This window comes from Pipra filicauda, unplaced genomic scaffold (genome assembly GCF_003945595.2).
Source record: "Pipra filicauda isolate LSUMZ 115617 unplaced genomic scaffold, ASM394559v2 scaffold20_size4479445_pilon, whole genome shotgun sequence".
Lineage (NCBI taxonomy): Eukaryota > Metazoa > Chordata > Aves > Passeriformes > Pipridae > Pipra > Pipra filicauda.
Genome location: NW_024104321.1, coordinates 1,654,936 through 1,675,273, shown reverse-complemented (window position 1 = coordinate 1,675,273; position 20,338 = coordinate 1,654,936). Strand labels below are relative to the sequence as shown.

Genomic DNA, 20,338 nt, shown 5'->3' with positions numbered 1-20,338 from the left:
ATTGTCAAGTTGCAGGAGCCAAGTATTTGAGCTCTTCTAGATTAGAGGTGTTTCTGGCCTTCACCTCTGACCCTGTAGACTTAGTCCCTCTGCCACTGCTACTTTGCATTTTCTAAAAAAATGGGCAGCTGTTTGCAAATTGTCTTCCATAGGCAATGTTTGGGTAATGCATCTCTATTTTATATGAGGTATACCTAGAGAGAGAATATAATGAACTATTGTCCTGAGGCATTTATCTTTGCAACTTTGAGAGGGATAACTTAGGAGTGATGTATAGTAGCCATGAAGACAAATAACACTTCAGGGCACAGTATAATTTATAAAATATTCTCAGTACTCTAGGTTCCATTTCATTATTAGAATTTTAAAAAGAACTGGTTTTTTGGTTGGTTTCCAGAGCTAGCAGTCACAGAGGCTAATTGCAAATTGCTTGCGGCCTTGGAAACAAAGATGTATTTGTGCAAACGCTGCCTTAAACAACAATAAAAAATGTGAGTAGGACCCACTCAGCCTTGTAAGTGAATTATATACAAGACAGTTTTTTTCCTCACAAAACCCCATCTCCCCCCAGTTTTATCATGCACCAGCATTTACAGGATGGCTTTCAAAGTGACAAAACTAATAAGGAAAAAGATAGCTAACTGAGATAGACAGACAGACAGCTTCCTATGGTGAACCCTAATTTTGACCAGCATGTGCAGTCCTTCCTCTTTACCTATCTCCAATGAGATCTCTCTTGGAGTATATTCAGGAAGGATGTGGATCAAAAGGAGGAAGCCCAAGGCAGATCAGCAGGAATGGTTAGGTGTGTAGGTGTCAAGGATTGAAAGAATTTGGGTTGTTCAACCTGTGTGTAGGTGTCAAGGATTGAAAGAATTTGGGTTGTTCAACCTGAAGAAAAGGTTTCTGGAGGGAAAGCATGGCAATTACTGGTATATAAATCACTAGAAAAATTTGCAGTAGGATACAGAATAAAACATTCTTAATGAATAGATTTTTAAAAGACAGTGAGGGAAGTTCAGGCTAGATACCAGGAAAACCTTTGTAATGTAAAGTTAGTAAAGCAACAGAATAGGTTACTGGAAATGCTGTGAAATTTTCACCACTGGAAGTTTGATGTGCATGTTTATCTAGAGACAACACAAGTACAGTTAACACTGCTTTGGATCGGGGAGACAGAATGTGCAATTTTCTAAAACCCTTTCAGATCAAGGATTCTGTGGTTTGTTAAAAAATGCTACATAATAAATACATGCCTCAATGTTAGCAATAAAACAGAACAAATATAACATTAATCATAATCATTCAGCAGTGTATCTTATCCCAAAACTGTTAGCCTTTTTTCGTTTTTAGATAATGGCACCAGTTGGCAATTGCATGATAAATTATTTACCCTAAGTTTAGTTAGCTTAGACAAATTAGTGATTTTATGGTTAATTCAGTATGTAGACTTTAGACTTTAAGCCCATTTTGAAACAGATTCAGTTATTTCAGTTAATCACTTGCTCTCCCTGCACACTAGTTTTTCACTTGCAAGGAGGAAACATCTTTTCCAGATTTTAACTAGTTCCTGTAAGCATACATGGAATGAAGAATGGAAACCAGCCCTTTCTAGGAGTGGTCAGACACTTTCTTTAGATAAACAAATAGTAGTAGACACTTCTTTTAATCAGGCAGCATAAAATGAAGCTGAAATGATCTGTAGATATCATGAGGAATAAAAGGTCAGCCTTAGCATAGGTATCATTTTACTACTGTTCAGTAATTGCCCTGAACAAACAAAAAGTTGATATTTCATCTTATGGGCAGCATTATAACGAAGATTAATTCTTTAATACTTCACAACAGTAAGCATAGCAGATGTAAAGTTATTGAACCTTAAAATGTTTTTTGGACCAAACTACTCCAACAGCCCTTAATTTGCTATGGATTATTTTTTTCAGTCAAATATATTTGAGTTTATATGTACTTTTTTGCTGAGGTGGATGAGAATTTAAGAGCTGCATGGAATAAAAACAAAGCTTTTATGCCTCTAAGGAAAACTCCTGCTGAAATGGTCACAATCACAACCCTATAAGTTCCCGACTGGCTCTTTACTCACAATCACTCAGCACACAGGCTTGCCAAGCCGAAGTACGTGCCTTCCTTCCACCAGTGTTAGACTCCCACTACCTAAAGACTGTAACAACTTCTTAATTCCTCAAGTTCATTCACCTCAAAGTGCAAGTGTAAGAACTGAATCTCTCTCCCCCAGGGGAGGAGGCTGTACCAGGAACTCAGCTCAGGCTGTATTTGATCTTATCTGCAAGGTGATTGAAGTACAGCACTCTGTACAGGTGAGCGTTGCCTCTGTACATCCTCCCCTGGCTCTCCTGCGCACAGCAGGCTCTGACAGTTTGTCGGTTTAGTTTGTGGTCCCGTGAGCTGAAATTGGCCCTCCTCTTACTTTTGGTAGTGTTAAACGTCAGTTATTTGAGGATTTATAGTCGAAACGTGCCTTTTAGACTGTTGCTTTTTCTCACTTATGGTTAGAGGAAGTGGCGTATGTATTTTTAACTAGGAGCCATAAAACTTATAAAAAGACACAAAGCTTAATGTTTTAGCTGAAATACAGTGAAAAAAGAATCTGTCTTAAGACCCTTATTAAGAGTTCGACCTATTTTTCTAATACAAGATTACTAATACAGTAAAATATGCCTGTTTGTGAAGTGTTATCCAAAAGAAAAGTATAATATTTTTAATAACTACATTTGTCTCACTTAATCCCTTCTTCAAACCAGCAGACTCTCTTCCCTGACTTCATGAGAAATAAAAAATAGAACACTTCTACTTGACTGAAAAAATTTATAACTCGTTCTGGTTTTGACAGACTTGCCACTTATGGTTTTCACATTAAGTTTAACATGTTTCAGGGTGTCACTATGAGCCTGACATATAGAACAGATATAATAATTTTCTTCCCTGATGTTCAGTCTTGGAGCGCGTTCAGTGACTGCTGTCATAGCTGGACCCATGGTGTGAGGTGGATCATTCTGCCTGTGTCACAAATGTGCACTCGTTCCTACGTATGTGCAGAAGCCAAGACTGTGGAGAAGGATGGATGACTCACCTCAAGTGCTTCTCTTTTTTTTTTGCCAGCTAGGTTGGATAGAGGGGTCTCTTTGTGCAAAGACTTCCAGGATCATCCTCCACCTCTTCTCTTTGTCAAAATCTCTTTATTTTTTTACCCTATATATTATTTATTTTAGGCAGTTCATAAGTCTTTATTTCGTTCCAGTAATGTGTTGTTTTTCATGCCATCCTCAAGGTATGTTCATACATAAATTGATTAAAATGTCTTTTGGTAAAGTGAGGCAAAGAAGTCTGGTTTACTCACTGTCTGCATGTGACAATACCAGAAGATCTAGATATTCTTCAGAGATAGGATAATCTGTTCAAAGAAGAAAAAAAAAAAAGAAAAAGAAAAAAAATCACAAAAAACAACCAAAACTTCAATTAATTCCATATATGAATCTTTATATAATGTAGTCTTTTCCCAATATTTCTCAAGAATTTATCACTATAAAAAATCATATTCTGTGTTGACAAAAATAAGAAAGAAAGTTGTTCCTATTTTACAGTCTAAACAGACTGAGGCTAAGAGAAATTCCAACACAAAATCTGATTCAATGGATACTGTTTTTTCCTGTAAGTTATTGCATTGAAACCCAGGGAATTCAATGGGAAAACAAATGGTATTATAACATGCATAGATATTCCAGAATCAAGAACATAACCTATACCCATAATTTTCACTTTCGAGTCATAATTTACGTCCATCCATGTAGCTTTTTTATTTCTCACCATTAATTTCATATTCTTATAGAAAAATATATGAATCAAATATGTTTCCAATTCAGAAGACCTAATTTTACAACCTTTTGAATGAGTATGCAAGTATAATTGCCTTTCTTTTTGCTTGTTCACTGTCAAGCAATCTTTTGGTAGGTGTCTCAAGGCATATTTCAAATAGTTTCCTACAACATTACATATTTTTGTGGTACTTGAATATTAGTTGTGAAATATTATTTTTTGTGTGTTTACACAGTTTTGTTTCTCACAGTGCTTCAATACACCTTCATTGGCTTAGTTTTTTCTGCAGGATGTCACCAACATCTGCGTTTAAGAAATCTTTTGACAAGTAAGATTAGAAAGGTATTCTTTTGTGTGTTTTCATTTGCACATTTGACAAAAGAAATGTTTTATGTGACTAAGAAAATTAGGAAACAAATAAAAATGGTCATATGGTGGCCTAGAGAAGAATCAACTGAAAGGTGTATAAAGACAAGGTAAATTGTGCATCACAGTTCAGACAGTGCTTATTGCCACAAGTTTCATCAAGTCATTGTCTGTAGAACTATGATATTTTCCAGGGCTTGATGTGTGGACTCATCAAAAAATTCAGGGAGGTCAAGAATACAAAGAATATTTAGGATCCAGCACAGCTGGTACTGGGAAGTCATAGAAAAAGAGATTGTGTCTTCCTAGGAAATACTCTTTGGAAGAGACTTAAGCAACCTAGGGGGAAATGCTTAAAAGAATAAAAATATTTCTACCTTAAATACAGCTTCTTGATTATGGTTTTCAGACTTTCAATTGCCAAATATAATCAGTATATGATATGAGAGTAATGATGACACCATGAACTCTAGCATGTTACTATGAAATCACTTGATTTAACAAGGGACTTAAGGAAAATACATGATGGAGATCTTTTAGAGACAGGTTGTCAATCACATGTTATGAAAGATGAGCTACTTGTGGGAAATCTTCAGAGCCTCTAAGAGAGAGACCTTTGCAGACGAGTGTGCATTGGATTACAATGAGCAGTCAGCTATGTGATCTGATAATGCTTCAGGAATTGGAGAGCCTCTTGCAGTCCTTTACATCCTTTGATGTTGTGGCTTATGTAAGGCTGTGGAGACCACTTCTCAAAAACTTTCCCAATAAACAACCTTCCCTTTGTCTTCAATTAAGAACCTATTTCCTCATTCACTCTTCTTGGTTTCTGGTATTACAACTTCAAAAACTGTGAGAAATTTTGAAAAGCAAAATTACTGAAGAGTATCTACAATACTGGGTTGCAATTGATAACAGAAAGCAAAAGTATGATCCAAGATGTCCTTCAACTGAGCTTGGAAACGGAAAAATTCTTTGCAGAAACATCTGGAGCTGTACATCACAGCGGCGGATCGCTAGGAGATAGAAGAGCAGATAGTAGAAAAGAAGGTTGAATCTTGCTGAACTGCAAGAACAACTAGAAGCCAGTTCTGTATGCAGCTTTGCAATCCACTCCAGTTCTGATTGTGGAACTGTTGCCTCTACTTCGTTTCCCTAGAACTCCAAGATTGGCCCAAATACGTTGTCAGTGCAGGCTGGAAAGTCAGTAAGTAAGCCAGGGTGTCTTAGGGCTTGCCAGGATCTGTCGAGTATTGAGAAACTGTGCACTGCATTGCACAGCGGAGAAGTGAGATTGGACTTGTGGTGGGTTGACCCTGGCTGGATGCCAGGTGCCCATCAAAGCCGCTCCATCACTGCCCTCCTCAGCTGGACAGAGGAGAGAAAATATATTAAAAGGCAGAAGGAGGTAAGGGATGCCTCCATACTGTGGCTGGGGTAAAACGTAGACCTCCCCACAACTGAATACATGCCCTCACTCTGGGAATCTACCTGCAGACATTAACTTAGAGGAGACATTTCAGCTATACAGGGTATTACACTTTGGCAGGTGTATCACTTGATTGAAGCACTGCTTGTCTGTACGCTGACAGAAAATAATGAAAGCAAAATATGTGAGTTAGTTATACTTTGGAAAGGTACTTCTAATTCATCTCCTTGAAACATAGCTATTGGTGTTTGATTTCTGAACACAAAAGGCAATCACATCCCAAAACCAAGAGGAATGTGTCTCTTTATTTCTAACATGCAGGTGCTGAAACGTTCCTCAGTGTAAATACAGAGTGCCTCAAGTACAGCTAGTTGCTGCAAGTTGATGGACACCAAGCAACACAAAATGGTAATTCATCAGCAAAGTTGGAGACTCAAGGTAGAGCAGCAGCTGCTAAGAGGTGCCTTATATTATACACCATTATTTGTGTTCAACCTCTTCCCATTCATTGCTGAGGAATGGAAAATTTTATGTTACCACTCTCTGCAACCTTTTCACACTTAAATCCCTGTAATGGTTCTGTTACACTCAGTGTATGCCGGACTAGAATGTACAACACAGGAGCACAGGTGCAGTATTTGCTGAAGTAAGATAAAAAAGGACAGAAAGTTATACAAGCTATGAGGTAGGTGCGGTTCATCTGTCACAATGCGGACAGGTCAATGTTTAACAGAAAGAAAGATGGTTGTGGTTTCACATGGTCAGAGATGACTCTCTGTCTGAAAACACAGACTCTAATGGGGTTTTCTGCGAAAGTGAGCAGAGGAAAACCTGTCTTTGTCACTGGCTCTGCACTAAAAGCACAAGATGAAATGCAGACATTACCATATACTGCTGTGGACTTCAGCAGGCCCATTCCTCTACAAATTAAATAGCAGCTACACTTTTTTACCCAATTTTATTTTTGACTTACAAATATTTGTCCCTACACTGTTCTTGACTTTTAAATAAAAACAGTACAAGACAGAAAACATATCAAAGAACCAAGGAGGAACATAATAAATAGACAAGCATTTTATTGTGCGTTTGTAGTTTGGTTTGGGGTTTTCTTTTTGTGGTTTCAGATAGATTATTAATGCTTTTTTTTTTTTGAAGTGAAATACATTTTGTGAAAGTTCTCTCTGTTTACACTGCCCTAAATTGGGAATTAGTTTTATTACATTAAACATTTCTTTGGTGGTCACACAGAATGGCAGAAGGTGGTGTGTTGTGTGGTTATTGGGCGCCAAAGTAGCTCAGGTCAGGCCACAGTTGCACTTGCACTGCTTCTTGTAAGACTTGTCCTCCACTGATTCAGGTAGTTCCTGCTACAGTACTCCCTATAACATGCAATTCAAATCATTGGTTACCCCAGTTTAAATGTATTTCCATTACAATCTCCACCACTGGTCCCTTTGGACCAGACCTTAGGGTTTAACATTGCAATGAACTCCTCTCCCTTCCCCTGCTCCAGCTTGGGCTTATTCACAGAGTGTAGTCCCTTGGGATTGTACTTGCTCTAAGCAGAGCCCTATCTATGAGCCACAGTCTCTTCAGGGGTATACCTGATGCAGCATGGACTTATCCACTGCCACAGAGGCTTCAAGGTGGACATTCTCAAATGTGGATTTATCCTTGGGCCACAGTCCCTCACAGGTACACCTGCTGTGGCATGGATGCAAGCACAGAGACACACCTCCTCTGGAGTGGGCTTATTCATGACCAGAGACGCTTCAGGGTGTCCTCTCACATGGGCTCATTCACAGGTCACAGATCCTTCGGCTTAGGTTCACACTGGAGTTTCAGCCTGTCCAATACAGCAGTATAGAAACAGCAGTGATGCCCTGGTCATTGACCAAACCAGGTGCATCACTACTGCTGTTATCAAAATGTTCCCAGGCATAGGTAAGGTGATAGGCAGCACAGAACTACAGCAAGCAGCAGCAGTAAAAGAAGCAGCCACCAGGAAGCACTAGACTACCATAAGGGCAAGCAAGTCCCCTAGCAAGCATAAAAACCTGTCAATTCATAGCTAAACAGCAATAACAGCTATAAATTTCATCTAGTTTATTCCAATCAAATCTCTTACCTCAAAACCTTCAAACCCCATGTTGGGCACCAAGAGGATTGTCATGGTTTAACCCCAGCCAGCAACTCTCACTCCCACTGTAGTGAGATGGGGTAGTGAATTGGAAAAGCGAGAAAACCTGTGGACTGAGATAAATACAGTTTAATAGGTAAAGCAGAGCAAAACAATGAATTCATTCGCCACTTGCCATAGGCAGGTTGGTGTTCAGCCATCTCTAGGAAAGCAGGGCTCCATCACATGTAAGGCGATTTTGGAAGACAAACATCATCACTCCAAATGTTTCATCCTTCCTTCTTCTTCCTCAGCTTTATAGACTGAGCATGACACCATCTGATCCCTTTGGTCAGTTGGGGTCAGCTGGCCCAGCTATGTCTGTACCCAACTCCTTCTGCACCCCCAGCCTCCTCACTGATGGGTTGGTGTGAAAAGCAGAAAAGGCCTTGACTCTGTGTAAGCCCTGCTAACCTTCAAAAAGTCAGGAGTGAAAAGAGATCACTTAGCTAAGTAGGAACAAGCTGCATGAAGAAGCAGTATAAAGCGGTCCTCATAAATATTGAACTCTGGTAGGCTTGGTACTGTGACCACTTCCCTGGGGAGCCTGTTCCAGCACCCAACCATCCTCTGGGTGAAGAACCTCTTTCTGATATTCAACCTAAACCTCCTCTGATACAACTTCAGGCCATTCCCTCAGGTCCTGTCACTGGTCACCACAGAGAAGAGACCACTGCCTGCTATCCTCTTCCCCCTCACAAGAAAGTTGTAACTGCAATGAGGTTTCCCCTCAGTCTTCTCTTCTCCAGGCTAAACAGAACAAGTGACCTCAGACACTCCTCATATGGCTTCCCCTCAAGGCCCTTCACCATCCTCATTGCCCTCCTTTGGACACTCTTTAATGGCTTAATACCTTTCTTATAATGTAGTGCCCCAAACTGCACACAATATTCAAAACGAGGCCTCCCCATTGCAGAGCAGAGCGGGACAATCCCCTCCCTCAACCGGCTGGTGATGCTTTGTCTGATGCCTCCCAGGACACGGTTGACTCATATTCAACTTGCCAATGACCAAGACCCCCAGGTCCCTTTCCACAGTTCTACTTGCCAGCATCTCATTCCCCAGTCTGTACAAACATCCTAGGTTGCCCCATCCCAGGTGTAGAATCTGGCAGTTGCTCTTGTTGAACTCCATATGGTTGGTGATTGCCCAGTCCTCTAATTTATTGAGGTCTCTCTGCAGAGAGGGTCTCTCTGCCTTCAAGGGAGTCAACAGCTCCTCCAAGCTTTGTGTCATCTGCAAACTTGCTTAGTATCCCTTCCAGTCCTGCATCCAAGTCATTTATGAAGATGTTGAAGAGAATAGGACCCAAGATGGAGCCCTGTGGAACCCCACCAGTGGCAGGTCACCACTTTGATGTCACCCCATTCACTGTTACCCTCTGTGCTCGACCCATGAGTGAATTGGTCACCCACCACATGACGTGTTTGTCCAGCTGTGTGCTGGACAACCAATTTGTGACCAATTTGTGAGGGGCACTGGAATGACAGGAGCCACTCATTTAGGTGTGGGTGACCAATTTGTCCAGAAGGATCCTGTGAGAGACTGTATTGAACACTTTGCTGAAATCCAAAAAGATGATATCAACTGACGTCCCCTTATTAGCTAGGTGGGTTACCTTGTCATAGAAGGAAATCAGGTTTGATAAACAGAACTTTCCTCTATGAACACTCAGCTAGACATCTTATTATGTAAGTCCTTTCCTATCCAATACTAGAATTTCCTATTCCTGGAAAGAGTTGTTTCTTGTGGATAAAATATTGCAGTTGAGTCTCTGAATATCTGAGTTCAATTCTCAGATATCTTACAGATAGATCTTAATTGAAGACTTATCAGAGTTATTCAGCTTGATGGTTGCAGTATAGACTTCCTCAAATGACAGCTATCCAGGCTTTGAAATAATACTTGAGCTGCTGTGACCTCATTCAAGTCATCTTCATTTCTACTGCACTGAGGGAGTACCTTTGCACAGTATTAAGTTGAAGTACTCTAGGAATTGTTTTCCAAAGAACTACCAGTGTCTTTGTTTGTGCTTCCTAGTTCCTTTTGGAACTATTGGATGCTGATGGAACAGTACAGGCATTAAAGTGGCATTTCTGTGCTTGTGTTAGTGCTTCGTTTGTGATTAGCCTATACTACTAAACAGTCAACTATTTTGAACTAATAACACCATGTTATTTGAGTGAAGGGATGTGCTTGGGGGCATAGGATCCTAGACTGGACACACTGTTCCATCTCAGTGGAATAGTGAAGTCTCAGACAATTATTAAACCTCTTATATCCTCCTAACTCCATCTGAAAACTGGAAATTCTAATTTCTCTCCTCCACACTTTACATGCCTGACCTGTTCCAATCTCTAAAAGACCAAAAAGTCAGCTGGTGTAAATGGAAGAAATTTTCTAGATCACTTCAGCAGTTTTAAGGTCAGGTTTGGTGACACCGGCTCTTGTGTGTGAGACAACAGTCCAGTACATTCAGACCTGGATATTGATTCGATGTGTAGGAGCTCATGCATTGAAGACAGTAAATCATCTTCACAAAGAGGTACAAAAAACCTTTTCAAAGTATTCTTTATCCTTCTTCAATATGGCTTTTTCACTACATCCATGTAACAGGAACCACCACATCAGTTTTAGCAATGCTCCATTCAAACTATCTCCATGAAAGGGACTTGATTCAGCATTGAAAACTGCTGCTATACAAAGTGTGCTACAAGAAGGCAAACTTATTTGTGTCAGTTCAGTATCTATGCAACTGAAAAACTGCAGGAGGGAATTAGTAAGCACTGTTTAATTGAAATATATAATACTTTAGACATATTTGACTCTGGATATTGGGAAAGTTAATGCTGTCCCACTCTGAAAATCTTGCAAACTCAGTAAATAAGAACACTCCATCTAGCCTCACATCTCTATCTGCCATGCAACAACAACATTGACAAACAAGGGCAACCAGAGGTGAAAAAAGAGATCCAAGTTCAGAATGTACATATTATTTACATTGTTAGTGGTTATTTATCCATTCACTGACAAAATAGCTGTAGTTTGTAAGATTTTGCCAAATACACATATAGCCAAAACCCCTCAATCCAACTTTCACTTCTTTTTACACAACTGCAATTGAGCCGCTTATCTGTCAAGTTAATGATGACTTTTCATGTCAATATTACTCAGCTCTACACCTATGCTGATAACAAATTAGAGTTACTAATGATTGATAAACGTCTCACTGGGGTCCATGCAAGACTTGTGTTGACACAAACATCAGGTTTTTGACTCTTGTACCAATGACAGCTAATGAACACCAGCCTACAGAAGAAATTGCTCTTATTAAGACTCCAGGGGCATCAGTTTGTGTTCATTTACTTTTGAGGACATGGCAAGATTACCTTTAATCTCTGCTCTGTCATTATTGTGTAGTGGACTCACTTATGCTTTCCTGTCTTCTTTTTTATTTATACAGCTGAATAATCTTTTGCTATTTGTTTAATTTCCTTTACAAAGTCTGGCTCAGACTGGCTTTTGGCATGTCTCACATTACCACCATACTTCTTGATCTCCTAAACATAATTGGATTGCTGAGTGGGACTTTTTCCTGTTCCTGGTAGGGTGTCTACTTACCCCTGTGATTTGCTTTGTGGTTTTTATTCATCCAGTGGGATCCAGAGTCCTATCCTGAAATCTCCCCTAGAGTTCAGAATATAAATTGGTTTTTACACAATAAGATTTCAAGCCTCCAGTTTTTAGTCTTTGATCATTTCAATGCAAAGAAATCACAAATCTTAACATGCTCATTCACATCCCAGATGTCAACCACCATGATACTTCCTCAGTCTAGAAAACTTCTGGCCACACAAGCAATCCAGAGACACAGTACCATCTAACCCTCTATCACCCAGGCAGCTCATCTTCCACCATCAGCTTCTTTGTATTGCCCACTTGCCCTAGTCTTAGGTGACTTGCCTAATAATATTCACCCCAGCTAGCTTGGCCTCTTGGCTACTTCTAGACAGATCTCGCGACTGTCACTGTTCAAAGAAGGATCCACAGACCTATAACTGAATTCTGTTGCATAGTCGTTGACACTTGAGAGATCAAATATATAGAAAAGTAGAGTTCCAAATTTTGTTCTGTGATTCTGTGATTAAATTAATCTTCTCTAAGAAATTAACAAATAATATCTCCCCTCATGTTTAAAAAAGTTTGGAACTCTCCTTTTCTATACATTTGATCTTTCGAGTATCAAATTAATGTAATTTAGGGTTTCAATGTCCTGTCAAAAATCTATAAATTTTAATGATTAATTCACGTCATCAAATAGAGCTCTTTCTATCCCTATATATCTTATCTGCACCCAAAGGACAATTCATCATGTCCACAAGCACCTGATTCATTTTCCTGACAATCTCTGGGAAATAAGTTATTAATTACGTTTTAATAGGTCATATTAACTTAGGTCATGTCAGGGGAAGAGGTCATATTAACCACCCTTGGATACCCACAACACTGTGACTTCTTTGCATGCACACTCGGCCATGCATCAATGTTATGATGGAGGTGACTGATTCCTTTTCAGCCAATAGCTGCTTCCTGGCCCTCTAACAAAAAACTTCAGTTGTAGTAAGCACTGCTCCCTTTTGTCAATGCCATTTTCCCTGAGCACTGTCACCTGTTCTTGGTTTGATAAAGGTCTCCTTCACCTCTTCACACTCTCTTTTCATGCTTGCAAACAGAAGTCTTTAATTTTTTATATGGAGGGTCCAGTACTTGCCAGTTGCCCCCTTGCTCATTTCCATGCTCCCTGGCACCACTTCAACACCAGTTAACATTCTTTTGGCAGCTCACCCTAACATGCATATTGGTGAATCTGTCTCACTCCCAGGAAACAGTGAGGCCAGAAATTATCTTGGCCACAGTCAAAGCAATATACAGAGCATCCAGGAGTGAATTGACTCTTGATTGTTTTAAACTCCATGCAACCTGCACAAGTTGATGCTTTGAAAATGGATTGCACATTGGCCCATATGGTGAGGGGCACTGGAATGACAGGAGCCACTCATTTAGGAGGGAAAAGCACTGGAGGTTTCAAGGTCTGGGGGGCCACAGCAAAGGTATATGTTTAGATGGATTGAGAGAGCTCATGTGCTCTATAATTTATATGGAAGGATATACTTGCTCTGATGAAGAATTAGGCTGCCAGGAGGAGTAGCAGTGGCCAGGAATGCAAACTTCACTTCTATAACCATTCTATACGTTCAAGGATATCTTAATTTCTCCAAATAAGTGAGTCAAAGCTACAAACCAATACAGTTGTTTCACTCTACAAGAAAACAGTGGAAAGAACAGCTGGAGAGGTGTCCATGGCACCAAAATAAAAATTTTATAAAGCATGTTTAAGAACTCTTCAAGTGATGCATACTGCTGCTTCACTTGGCAAAAGTACTGAACAAATCTTGCAGCCAAACTTTGTTAAAATGTCACCATCTTTAATACAAATAAGTTTACTTAGCACACAACCTCAGAAGAAGGTGGATTATTGATTCAGAAAATAAACTTATTAAGCTTTAAAATGCAGCACAGATATTAAAAAGAAAAAAAAACCACTCTGAAAATTTCACTAGAAGCAGTACCTTCTCAAAATATAAACATTTTTGGACAGTAATTACTGCAAAGCTTTCATTATCAATACCATTCTTATTGTTTATGCTGTATAGAAACTATGAAACTAGAACTTACATGAAAACTATTCAGCGAACCCATTAAAACAGCATCATTATCTGAACAGCAAATTCTAATAATGCATGAATTTAAATCTCATAATAATCCCATAATAGGAGAAGAAGAACTATTATTTCAGCATATATAGTGCTGGCTTGGGGTGTAATTTAACTTGAATCTCACAGCTCTGTCAGACTAACCAATGCCCCGGGTGCCTTGACAAACTATGAGGAGCAGATGCATAATAAGATAACTCAGACAGCTTGCTAAAGTTTCATCTGCCAGTGGGACCTACTTGGTACAGCCAGAGCTCTTCGCCAAGTCTACTTTCTCACCCTCTATAAATGGCATTTCTCCAGTAGCAGCTCTGATCTTCTATCCAGTTGCTACACACAATCTCAGAAAGAGAACTTTTATTATACATTAGTTACAAAGTCTCACAAAGAAAAATAGGACCTAGCCACTACTCCTTAGTAGGTGGTTCAGCGTTTTTAAAAGACCGATTTTAAAGCCCTAGAGGTGACAAAACTCAATTTAGCTACAGAAATGGTTCAGGGCAAAGTGGACCTTGAGCCTAAAAGAATGTGAGGGCTCAACATCAGAAAGCAGGCTTAGGATTTATTAAGCTCTAAATTTTTGATAGAAAACTCTGACAGTGTAGAAATACTGATTTTCTAACATGTAGTTCTTAAAATCATTGGACTTCCCAGCTATGATATTGCAATTTTCTTTAGAAGGGTTTCTTCTGTATGTACATTTCCACTGCAGAGGCTTAACTCCTTGCTTGAACTGTTCTGCTAAACCTAGTGAGTCATGCTGCAAGGACTCATCTGAGCTTCAAGTGAGTCAGAACTGCTGTCCTTGGTCATGTATGTTTGTATGATTCCTAGGACATTCATCCCACAGTTCTGTACATTGCAGCAAGTCAGGTTTCTCCATCATGTCTTTGCTGAAATATAGTAGTAGGACTTTTTTTTATGTTTCTAGAGGGTATTTGAGATTCTAGGTTTATCCTGAAGAAAAGAAGTCTCCAGGGAGACCTTAATGCAGCCTTTCAATATTTAAAGGAGACTTATAAAAAAGATGGAGAAAGAATTTTTACCAGGTCCTGAAGTGGCAGTATAAGGGGCAAGAGTTGCAAACTGAAAGAGGGTATATATAAGGATATAAGGAATAAATTCTTTACAATGAGAGTGGTGAGACACCGGAAAAAGCTGCCCAGAGAAGCTGTGAATGTTCAGTGCCTGGAAATGTTCAAGGTCATGTTGGATGGGGCTTTGGGCAACCTGATCTAGTTGAAGTTGTTCCTGCCTATAGCAGATCCCTTCTAACCCAACCCATTCTATGATTCTGTGATTCTATGATTCTATTTCTTTGTGAAGAGGCACAAAGCACTAGCAACACCAGAATACCAGCTTCACCTACAGTGCTCAATAACTATGATGGAAGTATTTACATCAAGATTTTAAATCCTGTCTTTTCCTTCCTGTCAAATGTTGCACAAACACTCAACGTTACTTAGAAAACAAGTTCATAGGGTCTTTGCAGAGGGTAGCTCTCACAGAGGGAATCAAACCTCTTGAAAAGGACAGTCAGTCCAGACTAAACGGTGCCAGAAATCTTTGTTGCAAGGGTCCTTGCAATGGTAATTCCAATGGATTGGATGAGACTCCCCAAATTACTGTGCTGATGAATTCTTATGATCCAGAGGTTTTTTCTGTGCAGTAGACAGCCTCTTAGGATTTGTGCTGTGATGACTTGATTCTGCATGTTTCTTACCAGATCCCATACCTATTTATTATGATTCCTCCATTTTGATATATCCCAAAATTGTCCTTCATGCTTGACAGTCCTGTGTCTCAAAAATTTTCAGATTCTTTTGGTATATGTTATGTAAATTATGCATATCTTGCATTTTTTAATATTTCCTAATTAATCTTCAGATAATTTACAGAGAAAGCATTCAGCATTCCATTAGCTTGGAGATTTCTTTCATTGAAAACAAGATAAATAATGTCTTATGAAGAAATACTGGTGTAATCATTTGTAAGTTTAAATAATTCTCAGTTTAGGTACCCAGATGCATTAAACTGTCTGGTCCATATTTTGTGGCTTGGGTTTTGTGAAGCTAACGTGATAAACTGGATATAAACTGTCTGCCTTTTACAGGCCGTGAGTAGGGCAGGGGTTTTTTTGTAATGTGATTTCTATCGTAAGGTGAAAGACCATGCCCTAATGAATTTAGTGAAAATTTTGCTCTTTTGTAGTGAGCATGAAGTCAAGATTTCTGGATTGTGGTCTTGGATGCTCCTAGATTATGTATAACTTTTTATGGGATTTTCACCGTTACAAGACTGGATTATGGAGAAAATTAATAATTTTCATACCACATCCTTCAAATAAAATACTGTTCACTAAGTCAAAACTGAGATAATTTTCCATGCAATCTCTTCAATCACCTATCAACAGACTCCAGAAAAACAAGTTTTAGAGCCCAAATATCAATGAAGAAAATGTTCAGAAACAGTTTGCGAAAAAAATGTTTTAGCATAGGATTTTTTCAGTACAAAACCAGACATGTCAATAATATTTTTATGTCCTTTTTATAGTAAGTTGCAGAATGAAGCCAACTGATCTGCAAAAATTGTATATGTACTGTAAGTCAGCAAATATTCCTCCTATTAACTGTGCTGTTTGATCTTACAGTCTAGAAGAGAAGCAGAACTATATTTAATGACTCTCACAGCCAGAATTTCAATTTAAAAAACCATCTCTGAGCTGTATTGTTCTTTGAAATACGAAACCCTCATCTCGTTTTCCTGTTCAGAGAGCTTGAAACAGATGATGGCAGGATTCTTCCATTAAATTGCTGACAGGTCGCTGTCTGCCAGGATTCCAGCCGGGAGCCAAATTCACAGGGGTCAGGGGTTGAGGTGAATGTTATGCATCCACAGACAAGTCTTATAATAGCCAAGTACAGAAAAGAAGGCTTTTGAGTACCTCCAAAAGGATGTCAGAAGCAGCTATTAGGGAATGGGGAAAATATGCTTCAGCCCCTTGCACTTCCATGGTAGGTGATGAAGTCTCTAACTGAATGCAGTCTAAGGACACTGTTAGGGGACAGAAATACTAGACACATTTTGTCAATATCTTGATTACCAGCTCCACAAAAATGTATTATTCATGGGTTGCTCCTGTTCTGTGTCACCATCACAAAACAGTTTTGTTAGTACTGGCTTTACTGTTTCATTTCTTGGGCTGAATAGCAGATTCTTCACTCCCACAGGAATATTCACACTTTCTGTTTTAAAAGAGAAGCTGAGGTTCATCACTGTAACACAAGTAGCATAAATATTACTTCTTCTGAAGTTCTGTCTTTACCTATGCAGAAATAAAGGAGTGTCCTTGTAAATTCCTATGTTATGCAAGTGAGAAGTAAGATAATATAGAAACTAAAGCCCCTTCAGGTGCTCTTACCCCAGGAAAGTTTCACACAGGTTAAGGTGCTGTTAAGGGGGAAGATGATAATGAAAATAAGACAACTGAGGCTAGAACAAGAGCATTGCCAATAAAGAAAGTGTAAAAATTAATAGATTTTGTAGGCACTGAATGGTGCATTAGGGAATATGGGTATCTACACAAGCAAAGCAGGAGAAAAGGGCAAAAGCTTTCGCCAATATTTTCTGCAAAACAATGATACCCACACTGTGGTGGAGCACAGTAACACTGATAATGAGTTTGCCTACATTTCCTATTTAGCATTCCTCCCTATTTTCCTCTGCTTCATATTTGTGTCCTTTGAAAGACAGGTGACACCAATTTATACTAGCTTGAACTTATTCCTGCTTCTTCCACTCTGCAAGTAGCTTATTTAACTTGAAATGCAAAACCATTTCACATTCCAGGACCTAAATGCAGATAGTGTAAGAAGTAAGCCCTTTGCAGTTCAGATGCAAAGGTTGTGATTTCATAAGCATTTAGTGACAGGAAAGAGTTTGTATATATTCCTCTCCTCATCAGTCATCTTAATTGAGTTTAAAATTTCAGTTATAATATTCTTTAAGTATGGACATCTCTATTTCATAAAGATAAACTTTATTTCCTGACAGTCCTTAGTGAAGCACTGTGTTTTCATAAGTGAGGTAGGTATTTTGATTACATTTGCAAAGTAGGATTTCTGTCTCTGTCACATTGTAATATAAATCACATATCATGTATGAATGCATCATTTAAAGTCACGTAGGTTTATGTCATACTGTGACAGCTCTTTCTCTTTAGAGTTTAATAATGGTCTTAAGCCTTGACATCACTGCCTTTAGGCAATTGACCTATACAAGACATGTACAAGCAAATTATATTGACTTTAGATAAGGTATAAAAAATACATGACGAAGATAAACCTTTCTTACTAACAAAACAAAAAAAAGTGGTAAAAGAAAGTCTTTAATTACTGCTGTACAGAGAACCTGAAGAACCAAAGGCTGTTTACAGTGAAATGGCAAACTGCTGATGGAAAATCTCTTTGGCAGCATGTGAGGAAATGGAGAAGTGAACAAAACACAAAAGAAACAGTTCATGTTAAACTTCCTGCCTGCATAAAAATCCTGCATCAACCTTCCTAGCTCTATGGAAATTGCAAGTTAAATATTTCATTCCTCAGGTTTATTACTTTTAAGTGCCCAAAATTTATAAAATGTTTCCAGAATTGAGTGGTCATTTTGCTAAAAGGCCCACAGCATGATGCTAATATGAGATAAGGAACTGCAGAACTGCCATTGCAACAAGGCATTGCTAAAGGTGTCGTTTGAAATATCATGTACCAGGTGGTCATTTATACTCAAAAAAGATAAAATTGAACTGGAAGAGAAGCAGAAACAATCTATAGCAATGATTAAGTAAAATGAGAACTTGCAGAGCTTGGGTTGTTTAGCCAAGCAAAACAAGAGACGGAAGAGGACACAAGGACTCTAGAAATACGTCTTTGGAGGAACAGAATGGCTCAAGCTGAATACACACACTAATATAAAATCAAATTACTGTAAACTGATTGTGAATAAATCTATTCTGTAAATTCCTAATAACTGAGGAGCAAAATTTTAAGGGTGTACACATCGGCTATAGGAGAAAGCAAAGCTAAATTTGTTTTAAGATTAACTTAGTAGGTAGAGGTGTACACCTCTCTTAGTAGAGAGAGGTGTAAAATAGAGTATGAAAATGTCTGGGACTAGGAAGTTGGTGGCTCACTTCAGTCCTCTAGACAGCAGCAACTAGTGCCATGTCCTCAAACACTGCTCCTGGCCTCCAGCTGCCAGTCCAGTAAAGTTCTTCTACAGGATCTGGGTAGTATTAGCCAGAACTGTGTAGATTTTTCAGCTAAGTTATAGCATCACAAATGGCATGAGTTGACCACGTTCAAGCTTCTGAGTCAGGCTGTGAGGATAGGTAATCAGACTTAGGTATATCATGTGCCATGTAGGTAGAAACATACCCTAAGTACCTGGACCTTTATGAGCTTGTATTGAATTATAAAGTGTTCTCAAGACTTCTTACTTGTCACATTTGGAGGTCAGGGAGAACTTCCCCAGGTAAATGCTCTAGTTTCTAGGGGAGGCAGGTTTTTCTTTCAGTTTTGAAGCTAAAAAATATCCATCATAACTGCAGGGAGGAAGTTAAAGAGATATATTTGAGGGTCACAGTGCATTATATATTCAAGCTGATGCTGAGGGTTAAAGAAGGTATTGATCAAGAGATGTTTTTTCCTCTCAAGTTTGACTTAAAAGGTCTTTTTGCTTTTTCTGTATAGAGAAGAATGTAGTCAGGCTTTGAGTGATTTTAGTTGAACATATACTGTGCTATTAAAGAGCCTAGAGATGTTCTGTTTCTCATTCATGCTTCCCATGGCACAGCTGTGACAGCCTGTGTAAAATTATGAATTCAGTACAGGGTGATGGAGATGTTTTGCACTCTAGGGTATTAGTTACTTGTGGAGTGTCTACTGCCTTTGGAACTAGAGATTTTTCCTTGGTTACCCACAGCTCTGGGTGTTCTAACCTAGATGAACCAGACTGTCTACAGATCATGACCTAGACTGTCTCTTTCATATGCTTCTATTTTTATGTCCATATTAGCATAATAATCAATTCTGAATGCTGGAAGAACTTACATTATGCTGTCCTGAATTTTCTGTGAACCCCAGCAGTATGTATTTATATACTGATTTCCTAGCTCCTGGACATCTTTTCCCATGTGTCAGAATAAAGAGATGCTATTTTATTTTAGATTTTCAGTGTCTTTGCTGTAGTCTGGCTCTTTTCAGGAAACATCTCAATGTGACAGTTTTTTAATTTTAATTTTTTTTTTAATAAAAGTCACATACATATTGGATATATTAGAAAAATTCCCAGGAAGGTGTGTTGCCACAGTTTTATATTTGAAACTATCCACACAACTGTAAGTATAAAATAGCACTATCCACAGAGAATGTAACCTACACTACACTAAACTGTGAGAACTGTGTGTGCCATTTGAGTATTCAGTTGTTTTACCAGAGGCTGCCATGTGGTTATGAGGAGATAAGTATAAATGGCCAGGTAGAAATAAAAAGCAAGAAATAAAACATTTAGATATACAATGTGCTTGTAAAAAAACAAACAAACAAACAAAAAAAACCTAAAAACCAACCAAAAAACCTTCAACATAGTATCTGGGAGATGAATGGAAAAATGAAAAATGTGTAACTGATGACTTTCTCCCAAGAAAATGAAAACTGATGTCTCAAGATCGCAGTCCTCATA

At 38.7% G+C, this 20,338-nt stretch overlaps 1 long non-coding RNA gene across 1 annotated transcript in view; it reads right to left on the bottom strand.

Annotated features, from left to right (window-relative positions):
- LOC120323195 overlaps positions 1 to 20,338 on the bottom strand; it is a 70,607-nt gene that overhangs the window by 15,475 nt on the left and 34,794 nt on the right. The window contains exons 5-7 of the long non-coding RNA XR_005563434.1: positions 11,448 to 11,513; positions 7,776 to 7,900; positions 3,110 to 3,430 (exon numbers count right to left, since the gene is read on the bottom strand). This is a non-coding gene — a long non-coding RNA (uncharacterized LOC120323195). The remainder of the gene's footprint in view (positions 1 to 3,109; positions 3,431 to 7,775; positions 7,901 to 11,447; positions 11,514 to 20,338) is intronic.